The sequence below is a fragment of the Castor canadensis genome, chromosome 13 (genome assembly GCF_047511655.1).
Source record: "Castor canadensis chromosome 13, mCasCan1.hap1v2, whole genome shotgun sequence".
Classification (NCBI taxonomy): Eukaryota; Metazoa; Chordata; class Mammalia; order Rodentia; family Castoridae; genus Castor; species Castor canadensis.
In genome coordinates, this window is record NC_133398.1 from 43,406,521 (window position 1) to 43,423,805 (window position 17,285).

General features: G+C 34.0%; 1 protein-coding gene across 43 annotated transcripts in view; it reads left to right on the forward strand.

Moving 5' to 3' along the window:
- Lingo2 (leucine rich repeat and Ig domain containing 2) overlaps positions 1 to 17,285 on the forward strand; it is a 1,208,229-nt gene that overhangs the window by 215,086 nt on the left and 975,858 nt on the right. For 41 of the 43 annotated variants that reach the window (XR_012440409.1, XR_012440405.1, XR_012440406.1 and 38 more), the window contains one exon: positions 2,617 to 2,713. The exons of the other annotated variants lie outside the window; for them this stretch is intronic. The gene's annotated coding sequence lies outside the window, so the exon portion shown is untranslated. The remainder of the gene's footprint in view (positions 1 to 2,616; positions 2,714 to 17,285) is intronic. 43 annotated transcript variants of the gene reach the window in all.

The following is a 17,285-nucleotide window of genomic DNA, read 5'->3' on the forward strand; positions in this document are numbered from 1 at the left end:
CCCTAGACTCAATAGTTATATTCTTCTCTTCTACATTCCATTAGCCAAAGTTACAAGGCAAACCTATATTTAAAAGATGGAGAAAAACTTCATAGAGGTGAGAATGCCAAAATCACATTGAGAGAGAATGTGTGTGAAAGTCAAGAATTATTGCCATTTTGAAAGCTGTGTAATACAGCATCATTAGATCTATTTCATTGATGAAGAAACTAAGAAATAGAAAAGCTGGAAAGTGATGGGTTTGAGATTTGAGCCCTGGTCTTTTTGTTGCCAAAATACATATTCTTAACCATTGAGACATTTATATAGATACCGAAATCATTCTTTTGACCCCAGGAGTAAGATCAGCTTGACACACTTGAGGATGAGAGGAAAAATATCCCTTTACAGCAGGGGTAAGGAAAGAGCTTGATTTAGAACTGAGATCATCTGTATTCATATCTCAGTTCTAGCACTTACAAGATGTTTACAATGTGACATGTAATTAAACCTCTATCTCATTTCCCCTCCATAAAGCACTCACTTTTCTGAAACTTTATGAAATAAAATATGTGCAGGTAAAAACACATTGTAGGAACTCAATAAAAGTTATCAATTGTTTTATTAAGGCAAATAATTTTAACAAACATATCTGTTTCATATTGATGTGTATAGATTAAATAATAAAATTAATGGTAAATACATCAACAAATATAAGATTTTTCACTCTCTTCTTTTCTTCCCATCTAACCCAGAAATAAAATACACATCCTTTACAGGATCTAGCCAGAAAAAGACAAACTACATCGATTATTTTAGTAAATACATTTTAATATAAAGATGGGCTGTATAGCAGTTGGGGAAGTTAAAAAGGTAAAAGAGTCCTCTGAGGTTCTGCAGAGACAGAATACTCAGAAGGCAGCTCCACCTTTAGGGCTTGGGAGCAAAATGAAGAGCTAGGGTGTGGGAACTTGGAAAAGGGACCCTGCAGGTTACCAGTTCACATTTCTTGGAGGTGATATTATTCAGCCAGTTATGGTATCACAGGAACACAGAGGACAGGCCTCAGGGAACTCAAACTCCAAGAAAAGTCAGGAAGGAATACAAGCCACCTGGAGCTGATACTTTGAGAGAGCAGAATGAGTTGGTTCTGGAGGGCTTGAGAAATCTGTAGATAAATGGACTGCTTCTAACAGCATGAAGGATTATTGCTGAGGCACAGCTGAAAGAAACAAGCCCCTTTGTCTTCTTTTCCTGCCCTTTATCCTCTCTTCAGTGCTGCCTATTTCAGAACCTGCCAGGAAGTCAGCTGGCAAAGGAGAAATGTGATTTGCAGAATTGCAATGCAAACATATCAAAGCAAGATACAGGAGTATGAGTTAGAGCTGAGAGACAGTAGTTTAAAACATGAAATTCTTACTTGGCCTCTTTTGGAAAGGATATTAAAGCAGTCTCCTTTGTTCAAAATCTGTACCTGATGGAAATCTACCAGGAAGACTTAAGATGACAATACTTTTTTTATTGGAGAGATCCAGTAGACTCATTTTCATTTCTAACTTTTGGGAAGAGGGACTCATTTGTGCCATTGAGGATGATTATAATTACTGTTTTTTGCAGAAGTAGAAATCCAGGAAGCCACCAGGAGAGAGAAGCATCAGAATTAGCTGCAAAATGACTAATTTAAAATAGATCACTATGATATGCCTCCTTAAGCTTGAGATACTTCACACACTCAGGTTTTCAGTTGTTCATTGTTTTCATTACTGTGATTTTTAAATCTGAACTTTATTTTATTATTTTTAGAAGAGTTTATTGTGATAAAACCAAAACAGCTATTAAAGAGTATAGACATATTTGATGAATAAGTGGGATTTCATTGTGTTTTGATTTCACTGCAACTTCTTACAATAAATGTAACTTGTAAGGTGTGTGATGCATGTGTGTGAGTGTGCTTGTGTGCGTGGAGAGAGAGACAGGCATAGACATAGACACAGACAGACAGGGCAGAAGCATCTAAAAATAGCAATCATTAAAAATGCTCCACTTTTGCAACAGAGCATAATACCTGGAAAATTTATGAATGAAGCTTTCATCTGTAAAATTGTCATGGCTAGAATATGTATTCATTGACTAATATATTTTCCATAATAATTGAAATATAATCAGAACAGCTATGTTGTTCCAATGTCATTTAGAATGAAATCTATAATCACTGCTTTTTTAAAAGAAAAAGCTACATTATAATTATTTTTCTTGTCTAGTCTACTAACTATAGCCCAATTTCTCTCTTACTTACTCTCATGGTCTAAGTTTCTACTGATATTTAGATTGCTTATTTTGAAGCAAATTTACCAAAAGTACTCACTTTGATGTAAAAGCTATTGTTTCCTAATATTTATTAAAGAATATACATTGATTTACAAAAACGCATGTAATGAGACTCATTACATGAAAATATAAATAATAAATCAGATTGAATTGTGAATGTGCAGCCTGGAAATAATATATGTGATATTTCCAGAATTAGAGTACAAACACCCAGATAAAAAAAATGACATGAGGAACTTAAAATGAAAACTATTGGAAGAATCTAAGTTTTGCCCATGTTCCCAAGATTTTTTGTTTCATTTCATTTAGGAAATTCACTGAAGATGGTTTCAAGATGTAAAATCCTTATACATGAAGTATCCCAAGTGAAGTCAGAGAATCCATGTTGAAATAGCTTCATGCTGTGGTAAGAGGAAATAATTCTTAACATATTTGCCTTTGGAGAACATAATGAGAAAAATACACATAATGTATTTACAGATATGATGTGTTTGTGTGGGGGTAATATATGTGATGGACTATATTATTATGAGCAAATAGTGAAATAAAAATTCTGAATGTTTGTAACCCAGTGAGTAAGTCTGAGATTCAAAAAAAGAAAAAAAAAATCTCCTTATTATTTCTCAATGGTTATTTTCTAGCTCCCAAAGTGGAATATGACACTATAGAGAACTCAAGTTTGTGGTTAATTTCCTACTATGTGTATTATATGTTTTACTCAATGTTATCACAACAGTATAGATGTGAAAACAAAAATTAAAGTGCTGTCCAATCTTACAGCCAGAAATAACATAAGAGTGGCTTGGGTATAAGCTCTACTCTTCCTGCTATCATGCTGACTCTTGCATTTGTGATAGGTGAGGAGCCAAAAAATTAACTTAGTTTGGAGACAGACCCGTAAGTTTTAAACTATCATTTAGAAAAAGAGCTATAATTGCCTTCCCTTCATAGAAAACCAAAGTGAGGGGATTTCCTTTATATTACCACTCTTGAAGAGGGAAAAATTAGTATAAGTTATTGACTAGTACATAGATGATAATGTTTCAGAGAAATAAAGCATCATAAAAAATGACATAAAAACATATGGTATAATTTTCTCACTTGTATTTTCTATAAAACGAATATCTTTAGGCATTCTCTATACAAATAGCTTGTCATGGCAAATGATAAGGTTTAGTGGAACTACTTCCTACTTTATGGCTAACTGGTACACAGTCTTTAGAAAGTTACTTAGGGTCTTATTTCTCTTTACCTATGCTATGAGGTTGTTGTAAGATTCTATTGAAGTAAGACATAATATATGCAAAGCACCTACCATTTTTCCTAGAACCCAGTAAATATTCAATAAATAAAAGCCATATCAATGGCATTATGGTGAAAAGCTATTAAATATCCATCATTTAGTTGTAGCTCTATCTGTGAGGATTTGTGATTATAGAAATATTTACCTGAATGATTCTCTCCTTTGTATATTATATAAACTTAAGCTCAAGTATACATTTTATTTAGCTAGATGTTGGTCTGGGGCACTTTAGATTGCTGATTGAAACCTTTAGAATTTCAGCACACTTCAGGGACATTAGTTTGCAAATGGTGGCCTATACATTCTTTTGTTCTTGGGACTCAGCAGTACCATTGGATTCAGTCAGTGTAGCTATCCTATTTGAAAAATGTGACGAATCTGCCCTAGTGATTGCAAGCCAGATACCCACTCTGTCCCTGTGAGTCAGATTTGTTTGGGTTATTCAACAGTGACCCCATGGGATTCTGTAAGGCACTCTCTCAGCAGCATTCGTGCTTACAGAGTCCTGCTTCTGTGTTGGTTATAATCAACAATATTTCTGTTGGAGAGATACCATGCCTGCAATTGAAGATTACATTTTTACTTTCTGTTCTATGAAATGGCAGGGGGGAGGCATGCATACTATGTGAGATTCAGAGAAGACTTCAATCATCTCTAGGTTCTAGTAACTTTCCACCTTTTTTGTGGGATAGTAAAAGCCTATGACTAATGAATGCAAATGAAGATATTAGACTAGAATCTCCAACAACAAGAGAGAATGTGTTCCCCAAGAGCACCATGGGAAGGGAAGCTAGGCCATTCCTCACTAAATATATGTACAATTAGTTTTTATTCTGAGACCACCTGCATAAATGTCCAAATTTCTCCTACACTTTATTACTTTCCAGTTCAAAAGTATTGAATTTGAGCAGAAGTTCCTAAGCAAACACTTCTAAATTCCCACTTTACATCTGTTACTAGTTAGAAAGTTGTTGTTTTATAGGAAAATAATTCTCTATTTAGGACCTTATTTTTTTCCTGTTGTATCTTTCTCTGTAATAACCATGTGTTTGCTTCCTTTCTTATTAACTCCAATACAGTGATAATGTTATTTAACTTCTCAGTATAATAGTCTTCATATGTGAGTGTCATAACAGTAACATTGCAAAAACTTTGATTTATAAATGACATGTATAAATCTCTTGCTGCATGGAATATTGCTCATAATCTTAAGATCTAAGATCTAGATATGGTAATAGGTTTGCTAACATGTGACTCCTCCAAATATTCATGACAACTTTCTTGGATAATTCAGAATAAGGATTAAATCAGTTGAAGAGAATATGATGACTCTTGAAGTTGGGGAAGGGAAATAAAGGAAAGCCTCAACTTGGACAGAAGCTGCTAATGTGGACAATAAGCATTTTATTCATTTATTACCAGGCCCAAGACAGCAGATCTTCACCTTAGGATAGTTCATAGCACCTGCATGGTAATGTACCTTGATTATGAGTTGTTTCACATTTAGATGTCTAGGCCCAAAGTTCTCAAGTTTTGAAGCATCCACATCACCTGGAAAGCTTAGTGAACATACAGGGTACGGGATACTGTTCTTGGTCTCCTGCTTCAATAGGAAGGGTTGAACCTAAGAATCTACAGTTAAAACATGATTATTCCAACTGTAACAGTTTTGATATACCCTAATAACAGGTGGCTAACAATTTTTCTGCCTTGAACATTTAGGTTTATACTCTAATTCAGGAGTTTTATTGTTGAAGCCAAATTGAATATTTTTATTCAGCAACTGTTAGGACAGATAGCTAAGAAACAGACACATTTCAATAATGATTCACTACACTTATTTTGCAGTAGAATTATTTTAAATAATTTAATTCCATGAACATATAAAAAACACAATGAGATGACAGAATACATAAAAATGTGCTGGACCAGTTAATAACAAGAGTTCTGAATTGGCTAATGTTTATTGAAAATCTTCTAATGACCAATTGCTTTCATATAGATTAATTTATCAAAATTTTTTCCTAGTCCTCCTCAACATTTGGTATTCCCATTCTACAACTTAATGAAGTTGATCTATAGATGTTATTAGCTCATTAGAAAATCATGAGGCAAGGACTCAGTTTTGCTGATAAGACCATGTGCAACTCATACATCTGCTTCCTAATCCTAGGATAATTCAATTTTCCAGTCATGAAAAATTTTGTTTTATGACAGCCAGCAGCATAAGCACATATGGGAACAATAAGCCTGTGTTTGTTTGGTTTAAGCTCCTGAACACTTAATTTGCTATCACCTGCTGAGTTAGATTTTGAAAAGCATCTGTAGAGGAGGTTTATTTCATTTTCTTTGTAAAATTACTTCTAAAGAAATTTTCTGAAAAACATTCCTAGGAATCCTTCTTTATGTTCTTGTTTTCACCAAGATGATCATTTATTTTCATGTTTTGTTGAGTGTTTGCATGTCATCTCTCTTAAATCAATTACCAGAGATTAAGCTCAGCTCACATATTAGTATAACCACCTTTAAAAAGAAAAAAAAAGAGCCTCATCTCTCTCTATGTATATATGTATATAGACATAGATAGATGATAGATATAGATACATAGTATTAAACATATATATATATGTATGAGACTAAACTAGAATGAAGATTTGATAAACTAATATAAATAAAAGCAACTGGTCATTAGAATATTTTCAACAAACATTAGCTAAATCAGAAACACTGTTGCTATTAACTGGGCCATATTAACTGTGTATGTGTGTATGTGTATATGTGTGTGTGTGTGTATGTGTATGTGTGTGTGTGTGTATTCATACATATACTCCAGTCTCCATTATGCCTACATTTGGCTTTGTTCCTAAGTTCTGAACAATGGAATATTAGTAAAATAATGTATGCCAGTTTTTGTGTGTGCATGCTTCTTTTCCTTCTTCCTTGACTAACATGGAGAATTGTGTGTCACGGGGTATCCTGGTGAGCCAACTTGTATCATGAAGGCAAATGCAACTGTCTGAAGGTGGTAGAACAATAATACTAAATAAATCTGACAACCTGGCTAAATTTGTACAGTGTAGAACTGTTTCTGTGCTGAACTCTATGTGGAAGACAAACAAACTTCACTCGTTTAACCATTGCTAATAAAACATTTAACAAGGCAGAATGCATATCCTAACAAATTCATGTGTTCTTCCATAAATGTGTTATCCATGAATGTTCAGCACACTATGACTCCTTGAGGAAGTCAGTTGCAGCCTCATAAGAAGTGCTGGGCCCATAAACTAAGCACAGCTTGGCTTAGATATTGCATGTATACACCTTGAATCATCTTATCTTGTTCATTTTTACTCCTTATACTCTTTTCATGCCCACCTTTTCTGACCCATCACCAGCTCTGTGTAACTTTATGTCTGCCCTTTCCCACAGCAATACGTAAATTTGTGACTTTTGTCAACTCTTCTTACTACTCATTTAACTTTCATGCATTCAAAGAGTGAAGAAGGCAAATAAGAAATGATAAGACTAACTCTGAGATGAAGTTCAGAGTTACAGCCTTGTTGAGGGCATTCAAAATCAACTGAAAAACAAATGAAATTTATATTCAGATCATATTAAGTAGATGTTTAAACTTCTGTTAGCTATATAACTTTAAAATCTCCACAATCTATATGAATTTCTTCTTTGTCCCTTACCATTTATTCAATACCTCACCTACTCTATCTTCATTTTGCATGCAGGGCAAAAAAATATTGCTTTTTATCTGTTGTATTTTCCCTTGGATGTTTATTTTAGAGATTTTAAGCTTATATTTGATTTCCGTAGTAGTTAAAGAATAGTGTCTAATGGATATAGTGTTCTCCTACTTGCATACTCTAGTCCTAAGTTATTCTTTATCTGCAATTCAGCTACAAAGGATGCTCCCTGCCATATGATTGGCTTCAATATTGTCACTCTGGGCATTAACTAAGACTGTCTCTCTACCTTAGTTAATACTAATTTTGTGCATTTTCTAAATAGCAGAGTATAAGCTTATTACATCCCTTACCATATCTCATGGCTGGTTGCCTACTCCAACAGCAATATTTTATCATTGCCTCTGTCACTTGTGATACTCACTTGCTAACACTTTCTGTTAAATACTAAACACACAGCATCTCACTTAATTTCCCTAAACCACTGAGATAAGTATATAACCACATTTTACTTATGACCTCAGCAAGCATTTACTTCGAATTTCTTTTGTGCCAAGTATATTTTAGGCAATGGGGAAGAAGATAACAAAAAGCCCCTTAGTTGCTCATTCTCTCATATGGAAGACAAATATGATAAATACAAAAAAGTCTTTTAAGTTTGAAACTTCAGTTTTCATTGCAAAGATGAGAAAAGGAAATTGCCCAGTTTTGTTAGAAAAGAAGTGGCAAAGATCCAGAAATATTCCATAGATATTCTATTTCAACTTTACATGGAAAGATGAGGTGATAGACTCAGACAAATAAAATAGTTTCCCCAGAATATTACAGCTAGTGTCAGAGGAGGGACAGAGGTTCACACTAACATACTGCTGATATTGTAACCCATGCAATCAGCCATTCTAACTATAGAATTCTTTGTTTCTTGGAGATTTCTTTGAGTGTTATTTATAAATTGGTATTCTCCACTCCCACTACTTACTCCACTTGCTTCTCAGATATAGTGAAGCTGTAATTTGATGACATAAATGATATACAAATTCAGATCTTTCTCAAGGAAAAGCATCCCAAATCTTCAACTTTCAGATGTACTCTTGCTAAAAGTGGTCCTAATGAGATTGTACTTACTGCCTGCAAGTTCAGCTTTGCTACTTTCCCTTTCATAGTAGCTACTGTCTTGTTTGAGGAGAAAAAGGCATACTTTTTCTCACTCTATACCTTACTTCTCAGGCTATGCCATTTTGGAGCACAAAAACTTCAAGAGTGTTCCAAAAAGGAAGAGTCAAAAATAAAGTGTGACTTCCAGAGGGAGTGTTCCAGAACAGAACATGGGAGCATACAGAAAAAAATAAAGGGAGATAATTTATTCTTTCAGGTGGCAAACTTATGGTAATGCTGCTGCCTTTTTTTGTTCATCTCCAACTTGAAATTTTTCTCCATCTACCCTGATCTTCTTTCAGACTCCCTCTTTTAAGATGGAAGATTAAATATTTCTATGCCCAAGATTTAAGGAACATATATTTTAAAATGTATAAGCCAGAAACTATATGCTTTGGAACTGTACAAACATCCAAAATTTGTTTTTGATGTCAACTTTAAAAATATATGTGTATGTGTGTTTTTGTGTTCTTGTGTAGAGTGTTTCACAATTATTTAAAAGTAAATTAGAAAGCTTCCTTGCAAGTAGAATTGTCTACAGAATTGCTGAGGTAAGAGAAGTAAAAAGATTATGGAACATGCAAGATTCTTCATTCCCCAGCTTTCTACCTTTTCAAGATTATTCTTGGAGTTTTGGATATTTGTCTTCTGGATAAACCAAGAAATTAGGTCAACCCTTTAAAGATATGTATAACCCAAGTATTTCTTCTCTTTTTTAATATTATTCTGTAGAAGATTTTACTGTAATTTTTATTGAATAAATGTATAATACTTATGTTATAGAAAATACTATATTTTATTAATTAATCTGTGCAAAAATAATTCAATACATTTAGAAGTTTTGAGATGTAGGCACTAAACCAATGAATGAGTTAATGAATGATTTATTTTAATATAGCAACAAAATGGCAAGATTTTTAGATCTTTGTTGAGAATATGGGAGCAATTATATTGTCATATGTGTAAGCATTTATCTGGTTGCAAAAGGAGCTTATCATGAAGTATTAGATAATTTAATTGTACAGTGTTATCAGCATTTAAGTGCCAAAGACCATTACAATATTATCATTATATGTTACTCAAAGATCCATCATGCAAGAGTTGAGAAAGGAATCAGATATAGCTTGTTTCTTCTCAGCTTCAAAGAATGACAGTAAAATTGTGATTTCTGCATAATTAATTCTGTGTATCTAGATGCTGATAAATGCCCTGCTGTCCCAGAATTCAAAAGAAGTGTCAGGTCTCCCAGTCTACTCTGGCACTGGTCTCAGTCATTAAGCTTTTTTGTGTGTTTTCTACAGCAAAAGACGAGCTTAACTTTCAGGAGAATTTTACCATTTTTTTAAAATCTAATACTGAATGTATTTACTAGATCAGCATAGGTTATTTCTTCTGAATTCTTTATTTTTTCTTTTTCTTTTCTTTAAGAGATGTAGTGATTTGGTGTGAAAGAGGTAAATATGTGTGTTCCTTGTAAGTGGCATTGCTCAAATTTTTTTCTTTTGTGCACATTTAAATCAAAAAGTGCATAAATAAAATTAATTGCATAACTCTGTAGACACCTGTCAAAATTTTGATGTGTTCAGTCTCTATAATTGGCATTGTATATTCAAAATAAGTTTTGCAAACAGCAGGAGCACAGGATGCATGAGAGCCGCCTGTTAAAGAGAGGGAACCTGCACTAATGGAAGTTCTGTCAACAATCTTTCATTATTATTGAGAAACTGGCCAGAGACTCACAAACCCTTCTTCTTCATTCCTTTTCACACCTATACACAATGTTTGAATGTGTGCTTTGTGATTTCATTAGACACTTCAGTCTTATTAAATGTCTTGACACAGTGCCAAAGTAATATAATTATGTTATTTCATGTATTAGTTTCTACAGAAACCTTAAGATGTGTAATAACTCAAGCACAATAAAATTTTAGTTCTTTGTCATTTAAGTTTTAAAAAATGGGATACTTGAACAACTCTTCTTCAAGTGGAGATTTAAGGAGCTAAGCAACTTTCATTTCATTGTTTTCTATCTTCAAAATTTGACTTGAAAAGGGGGAGAGGGATGAAGAATGATTGATAAGTGGTTCCTAAGTTATAGATATATTGGAGGAAGAAGTTTTGGTGTGTTATTGTGCAATAGCGTGATTATGCATAACACTAATAATTTTCAAGGCTTTTACCATGAAGAAATGATTAACATATGTAATCTATACATGTCTTAAAACATCGCTTGGTAGTCCTTAAATATGTTCCATTTTTATGTACCAGTTAAAAATACATTTACATTTAAAAATCTGCAATAAAAATGTGACTCTTGGCTTCACCCTGTTTAACTTCATTAAGCTCACAGAAAGGAAAAGGGAATGAAGAAAACATGTAGGTATCTTTGTGAGCCTCAAAAGTTAGATACCCTACCTCAACTCATATTCTGTTGGCTAGAACTCACCTAAACAGAAATGCAAGGGAGACTGGAAAGTATGGCTTACTTGTATGTTCAGGAAGGAGAAGACATGGATTACTGAACAAGTAACTTGTCTCTGCCTAGCCACATGGAGGTTTGGGAACTTCCTTTATCAATCATGATAGAGAGATGTAAGAGGATAAGTACAGGAGGAAGCAGATGCAAGGCAATGCAGAAATTATAAAGTATAACCAAATGCTTCATAAATGATTTTTGTAATTGTGAAAATGCTAATTGATTTTGCTTGCAACTATTGACAAGTTAGACATAGACAAATATTCACAGACACTTCTTGACCCAGTAAAAGTGTAATTTTGACAAAGAATGAAAGAGAAGTAGGCCATTTATTAGGTTTTCCTTAATCTAAGCTGGAATGTAGAGGACTGTAGGTCTTAGTAAAGGTAAACATCACTTTTTGGACTGGAGCAAATTCAGGAGTGTGGGATAGAAATTCACTATAGTCACTCATTCCTTTAGACCATGAATATTTACCTACTATATCCCAGGCACTGTCCTTAGCTGTAGAGACAGAAAAGTTATTAAGACAGAAATTTTGCTTTCAAGACTTTGCTTATGAATGGAAGAAGCAAGCCTGTAAGCCAATGGCTAATTTTATTATTATAGTTAAAATTCTTTAAAGGATAATGATTGCATCCACCTAAAGATACCATAGAAGACCACATAGAGGAGGAAACGTCTAATCTGGAACTGGGAGTAAGAGTTTTTTCAGCAAAAGAGAGTGTTTTAGGGAGCTTTAAACCCACGGTCTGAGATCTGAAAAATTGTGGCAGCTGAGAGGTATGAAAGAACATGCAATAAACAGAAACATGTAGTCTGAGTGTCTGGGAAATAGAGGCTTTAAAACAGGAGGTAGAGGTCTGGGGAAGCCAGCGGGGGAGCAATGATTCCAACCTCAAGGTTGGATGGAATAATAGGTCTTTGAGTGAGTCCTAGCAAGGGAAAAAAGTAAATTTCTTTCTTCATTGCCATTCTTCACTGTCAGCAACTCTGAGAGTCTTCAGTAGCCTTCTAACTGCAGATTATAAGGCCCTTCTCATTGACTTACATGGTTACTCTTTGTGTACCGTATATGGTCCAGGGAAATTAAAAAGGAATAAAGTGACTCAGATAGAATTTACAAAAATAAGATAAGTGCAGAAATGTAATATAAGAAGGCAAGTCTGCTAATTATGACTGTAAATTGCCCTTTTATAAAGATGACAGAGCTGGACTTCTGTTTGTTGGTTCAATTTCTGCCTGAGATATCTTGTTTCTTAACATTGCCTATTCCAGCAAAGCAAAATGGGCAAAGTCTTGAAGATATGAATAGTATAATGTTCACTGTAGTGTATTGTTTATACCACCTGTATTAAACTGTAAGAAGAGGGAGATGAAGTGAAGAAGGAATTGTTTATCAAAAAGAAATCAATCAGAACATAAATATTTGGAAAATTCCCAGCCTATCTATATTATAAAAAATGAGGAAGGTATCCTGGATGGGACACCACAGGGTGACTGGGAAATCCCCCTGTAAAGAGATTGTCCATGGATTTAATCACCCATTTTTATCCAAGTCAGAAATATCAGGTTAAAGCCTCAGAAATCCTGCAAGTTAGGACAGAAAGTGATAAAGATGAGACAAAATGAAAGAAGGCTTTCAGATTTCTAAGATTCTGTAAAATGGACAATAGAATACAGCTATCTGGCCAACTGGTTCTGAACATGAAGGTTACCAATCATGGATAAATGGAAGGAATACTGCCCCACATAGGGCCCAGTAGATAGGACTGCCATCAGCTGGGACTGAAGAGCAGAGAATAAAGCCACACCTAGAGATCTAATGGAATTTTCCTTATGAGGTTTTAGACTTGCTTAGGACCTGCCATCTTTCTTTAGTTTACCCAATTTCTCTTTTTTAGGATAATAATATCCATATAATCCCTGTCCTACTATTGTATTTAGGGAACACATAACTTACCTGATTTCATAGGCTCACAGCTTGACTGGATGTTTTACTTCTGAATGATTATAACTTAAATCACCAATCTGACTTATGTGGTATTGAAAATGAGACCTTGGACATAGACTTGATGGCAGGATGGTTTAAGACTTTGGGAACTATTGTTATGGGGTGAATGTATTTTGCATGCCAGAACAACACGAATTTGGAAGCAGAAGAAGACAGAATACATTATTATCTGAATTATGCATAGCCCGACTCTGTGTGTTTAAGCCCTGTGCCCAGTGCAATTGTATTTGGAGACAGGCCCTTTAAGAAATAATAAAAATTAAATGAGACCCAAAGTACTGGTATCTTTTTAAGAAAATGTAGAGACACCAGGAGTGCATGTGCACAGAGGAAATGTCTTATGAAGACACAAGGAGAAAATAAGCGTAAGCCAGGAGTGATTTTGCCAAAAAACAAACCTGCTGGCCCTTATTCGTATATTTATAGCCTCCACAATATGACAAAATGAATTTCTCTTTTTTAAGCCTCCTACTCTCTGGTTCTTTGTTATCGCAGGTAGAGTTGACTGATGCAATGTGCACATTGTATTATAAAATAATAATAAGAGTATTTACCATATGTTGGGTATAATTTTAAGGCTCATAGAAACATTTCATTAATACCTTTAATAACCCTAATGATATCATTATTACTATTTTACAGATTAAGAAAATCAGGTCAAACAGGAAAATTACTAAAGCAATGAAGAACTCAATATTATTCCACACTAGCATGGTTCTGTATGACCCTCTGCAAACAGCTTAACTTTTCTGGGCTTTAGTTTCATTAGGCATTAAATGATGATGATTGTGCTGCACTTTTCAAAGGGTTATTTGCATGGTTTAAGTAAGAATTAAGCAAGACCATTATATTCACTGGAATCACAAGGATCACCTTCAGCATCACCATCATTTTTTGAGTGATCTTCAATTCCCAAATCGCTGACATTATTTTTACTTTATTTTATTTTATTTTTTATTCTTATGTGCATACAATGTTTGGGTCATTTCTCCCCCCTTCCCCCACCACCTCCCTCTCCCCTCAACCCCCTCAATACCCGGCAGAAACTATTTTGCTCTTATCTCTAATTTTGTTGAAGACAGAGTATGAGCAATAATAGGAAGGACCAAGGGTTTTTGCTAGTTGAGATAAGGATAGCTATACAGGGAGTTGACTCACATTGATTTCCTGTGCATGTGTGTTACCTTCTAGGTTAAGTCTTCTTGATCTAACCTTTTTTATGTATCTTACCTATCCTCATACCTCCCTTAAGAGCATGATTTCAAGACACCACAATAGCCTTGTCAAAATATCTTCCTGTAAATTCTCTTATACAGACTTTTGTTCTAACTTTCTGACTCGGAAAAAATTTGTACATAAGATTGTCTTCAATCTTTTTTGTGTTTTATTGATTGATTGATTTTGAGACAGTCTCACTATGTAGCTCAGGCTGGCTTCAAACTTGCAGCACTCCTGCCTGGGTCTCCTGAATGCTGGGGTTGCAGGTGTGTATTATCACATGTACTCTCTTTAATGGTATTCTTTACAGAGAATAAAAAAAATGTTCTTAAGTTTGTGCATGGAAATTAATAATACATAATAATTATGAAAACCTATTTGTAAATAGTTAAAGACTGAAACATAAATTTCCAGGTCTTAATATCTTAATATTATATTAATCTTCCTCATGTTGAGTTTTTGCTTTTTATTCCCCTCTTTGCTATGCTTAGAACAAAATTTTTTTTCTGCATTCTAATACCTTGAATTAGTTACTGGAATATAACACCTTTTTTGTTTCCCTAACAAAGTCTAGCTACTTCTCTTCTAAACTAGTATCATTTGTGTGTGTGTGTGTGTGTGCATGTATGTGTTTCAGGTTAAAATTTATTTCCTTAGTATATTTTCTAACTAGAGCCAAATATTTTAATTTCTAGTAAACTAAATTATAAAGTGATTTAAAAAGCTTAACAATAAGAAGTTTCTTTTGAAGACCTTAAGACTATGATGCAGATTTGCAGGTTTTAAAAAATATTTATATTTAAGCCCCTTATGACTCCAGAACACATGTTTATTAGACAACTTGGTTTAGAGATAGTTGCAAATGTATTTTTAAAACAAAAACTAAAGATTACTATTGATTAGAATTGTGTTTTTAAATTTTTGACTTGGTTTCCCTTAAAGAAATTAGTTATAAATCAATAGTATAACCCTTTAGCAAAATCAAAACCTGCATCAAACCTCAGATCTCAGAAAACAGCACACTCCACTTTAAATGGACACGATTGCTATCATGATGGATTTATTCAGCAGACAATAGCTGTATTAACAAGGCATCTGAATTCATCTGAAATTGAATCACCCCTTGTACAAGCATCGGGGAAATTGAAGCAATTTTAGATTAAGACATACAAATATCATGCCATAAGCTTCAAATCGAGTTTAAAATAAATTGAATCCTTATTCAATTTATTCTTATTGTTGTACTTTCATTGTTTTACCTTTTTATCCCTCTTTGTTGCAAGAGCAAAGTTATAGGAGGCTTTTTGATTGTGTACAAGTATATACTATAATACCAAGTTTAAATAATTCAATAAAAAATAACCAAATTTTTTTACCGTAATTATCCCTTCTAACAGATACAGTGTCGTTTTTATAATACTCTGCATGAAATTGTTTATAACTTGTGACAGAATGGAGAAGACATGGAGAATGCCCTTGACATCAAAGTTATTGTTCTATTTGTCAGTCAAAGTCAATTAAAGAAGATTCAGATAAGTGGGCATTTCTCTAATGGACCCTCCTAGCTCACATTAGGCATTTGCAGGCTCTTTCTAAGAGACTCATTAGCTCATCTATTTGCAAATGACTGCCACTGTCTGGGCATGTTGCCTTTAGGTTCTGTTTTGCTGAAGGACAGTGTTCTCTTGAAAGACAGCCATGTTGATCAGCATAATGCAGTGTAATAGGAATCAAAAGTCACAATGGGCCAAAAATTATTCAAAGAGAAATAAGTTTTAACAAACAAAGTCAGCTAGCTATTAAAAGTCAGTATCTTCAGATAACTGAAGATATGCTTCTTCGTAAGTTTGTTTATTGGTCAAGAAGAACTATTATAATTCTGTCAGGTCATCACCCTCCCTCCCGTCCCACAAACAATACCTATGTTCTTATAAAATTTTTGATGCCTAATGGTGAAATGCCTTATACCCACATCATATTTCTGTCCCACATTTTATATCCTATATGGTTTTCTCTAGTTAAGATCTCACCAAAGTCTGAAATCAGAGGGAATAAAATTTGTTAGAACAAAGAAATATGTTTAGAAATGGCTATTGATGAGTTAGTAATGAGTTCTCACGCATTTTATAGGTAGGATGCTAGAGACTTGAGGTTAAAGGGATAGAAGACATACTAAAGTTTAAATTAAGGACTTTTAAGAATACAGTGAAGCAGAAAAATTATATTTTAGGAAGCCCCACTGTCTAGAGTATGAAAAATAGGTGAGATAGAGGTAATTAAAGACAAATAAACTGTGCAGCAGAATATTATAATTATACAACAGAATAGTAACTAGTTTCCAGACTAAAGCAATAGAAATGATAATGGAGAGTACACCATAGATTTGAGAAATATCTGGATGGTAAGTTGATAAAACTTTGTAACTAGAAAACTAGATGTTGGGCAGGTGGCTGAGGAAGGAGACTGGAATGAATCCTTGGGTTCTTTTTTTATTTACTTATACATTTTTTTTGAAGTGCTAGAGATCAAACCCAGGGCCTCTATATATAGTAGCCAAGTGTTCTACCACCTGAAACCTGTGTTCTTGACTCATACAATAATAAAAGGTGAAACACAGGATTAGTTAGGGAAAGGTCACCTTTGAGGGACTTAATAAACAATCTAGAGGAAATATTTTGGAACTCAGAAGTTCAGAAAAGGCAAAAATGTAAAAGTACCTATCTCATTGGATTTTTCTGACTATTAAATAAAATGATGTCTGCAACATGTTGAGTACAATGTCTTAATGAAAGGAGTGCTTAGTAAATAATAGGTCTGTCCCTGGTGATGTGATGGAGAATGTGGATGGTCAGAATTGTCTAGGATGGAAGTTTCTCTACAGTGCTGAATCAGACGGACAAGGAATGGAGAAAGAATGAATTCAAGCTACAGAAAAAGATGGTTAAAATGATGAGCCCAGAGAACTCTGCTACATCAGAAATTAAAGGGAAAAAGCCACTACACTGCAGGAAAGAAATGGATGGTCATCTTGAATGTGATGCATTCTTCCTTAATGAAAATTAGTCATATTGGCAGTTTCTTCCTCCTCCTTTTTGTTTTTTAATCACCTGTTTGATT